Source organism: Triticum dicoccoides, chromosome 1B (genome assembly GCF_002162155.2).
Source record: "Triticum dicoccoides isolate Atlit2015 ecotype Zavitan chromosome 1B, WEW_v2.0, whole genome shotgun sequence".
NCBI classification, from domain to species: Eukaryota; Viridiplantae; Streptophyta; class Magnoliopsida; order Poales; family Poaceae; genus Triticum; species Triticum dicoccoides.
The window spans coordinates 467,350,789-467,353,181 of NC_041381.1; positions in this window are offsets into that span (position 1 = coordinate 467,350,789).

A 2,393-nucleotide genomic window follows, 5' to 3' on the forward strand; every position below is an offset into this window, starting at 1 on the left:
AGAGGAGGAGCTCGTCGGCCGGCCATGATGGAATGGATCTTTTTCGAATGCGCTCTGATGAATGCTCGTGAAGGGAAGATGGTGTGATTCAGATCTAAATCCCCACCTCTTTTATAGGCGACCCATTTTCGCAGCTAGGGGGGTAAATGAAAAATCACCCTGTCTTTTCGCATTCTTTTGACACGTGGAAGATGGCCATTATTGGGTGCAGAAGCCAAGGAGTGCAACATTCATCAGAAGCTGAACACTATTCGACAGGTATATGGGATTTGGAGAAGAACCCGCCTTGCAATGCCAAAGACAAATCTGCGCGCCGGACTCATCATCATTGAAGCCTGGTTCGGGGGCTACTGAGGGAGTCCTGGATTAGGGGGTGTCCGGATGGCCGGACTAGGACCTTTGGCCGGACTCCCGGACTATGAAGATACAAGATTGAAGATTTCGTCCCGTGTCCGGATGGGACTTTCCTTGGCGTGGAAGGCAAGCTTGGCGATACGGATATGTAGATCTCCTCCCATTGTAACCGACTCTGTGTAACCCTAGCCCTCTCCGGTGTCTATATAAACCGGAGGGTTTTAGTCCGTAGGACGAATAACAATCATACCATAGGCTAGCTTCTAGGGTTTAGCCTCTCTGATCTCGTGGTAGATCTACTCTTGTACTACCCATATCATCAATATTAATCAAGCAGGAGTAGGGTTTTACCTCCATCGAGAGGGCCCGAACCTGGGTAAAAACATCATGTCCCTTGTCTCCTGTTACCACCCGCCTAGGCGCACAGTTCGGGACCCCCTACCCGAGATCCGCCGTTTTTGACACCGACAATGACCCTCTACAAGCTAACCCCTCCAGTTTATATACACACCGTAGGGGGACTAGGGCTAGTACAAAGTCGGTTTATCATGGAAGGAAACCTCCGGACTCTATTCTTGCCGTCCACGTATCGAGAAGTCCCATTCGGACACTGTTGATGATCTTCATCTTGATCCTGTACGACCCATGCAACTCGGCCCACACTCCTAGGTCGGACACCTGAGGACCCCCGAATCCAGGACTCCCTCAGTAGCCCGTGAACTTGCCTTCAATGTCGATGCAGTATGCGGACACATGTCTTCGGCTTTGCAAGATGGGTTCTCCATTATGTTCCGGATTGATATAGTCCGGCATCGGTTTCCGCGCCCAGTCTTTATGATTCCTCCCCGTCGTCGCCTCGATTTCCATGCGTCAAGTGAATGCGAAGGGTCCATTATCCCTTTATTTTAATATCCTTGATAGGCATAGTCCGCGCCTATAAAGCGAGGCAAAATTTTCAAGTTGTCATCCCGCACCACACCAAAAGTATCAGAGCAAGCTACGAAAAACTTCAGGCGATGGTGAGCGCTCCTGGTTCCTCCTCACGTCCTCATGGCCCTCAAGAGGGGGACTGGCAGATTTGCTCCATATCTCACCTCCAGCTCAGTCTACTCCAAATGCAAGGATACCTCCCTCCCCCAGATCTAGTCTCTCTATGGGCGGGGCTAAGCACTATAGGTGCTAATGCATTGGCGGAGAATTTCCCGAATCCCAGTCAAGGGGAGAGGGTGTTCTTCACCTCATTCCTTTTGAGGGGCATGGGATTCCCAATCCACCCCTTCCTTAGAGGCCTATTGGAGCACTACGGATCCAGTTGCACAACCTCACACCAGGTTCTATTTTACATATCTTCGGCTTCGCCGCTCTTTGCGAATTGTTCTTGGGTTGCAAGGCTCACTTTGAACTATGGAAAAAGTTCTTCTGCCTCGTCCCCCGCCATTAGAGCCGCGGGTCTATTTTTGAAGTGGGCGGCACCGACGTATGGCGTATAGCCGGATCCGGATACCCTGCCGGGACTCCGAAGAAAGGATCCGCCGAATGGTCTTTGTCGGTGTCAAAACCTGCGGATCTTGGGTAGGGGGTCTCGAACTGTGCGTCTAAGGCTAATGGTAACAGGAGGCGGCGGACACAATGTTCACCCAGAATCGGGCCCTCCCTATGGAGGTAATACCCTACTTCCCACTTGATTGACCTTGATGATATGAGTATTACAAGAGTTGATCTACCACGAGATCATAGAGGCTAACCCTAGAAGCTAGCCTATGATTATGATTGTTGTTGTCCTACGAACTAAACCCTCCAGTTTATATAGACACCGGAGGGGGGCTAGGGTTACACACAGTCGGTTACAAAGAAGGGAATCTACATATTCGAATTGCCAAGCTTGCTTTCCACGAAAAGGAGAGTCCCACCTGGACACGGGACGAAGTCCTCAATCTTGTATCTTCATAGTCCAACAGTCCGGCATAAGCTTGTAGTCCAGCTGTCTGAGGACCCCCTAATCCAGGACTCCCTTAGTAGCCCCTGAACCAGGCTTCAAT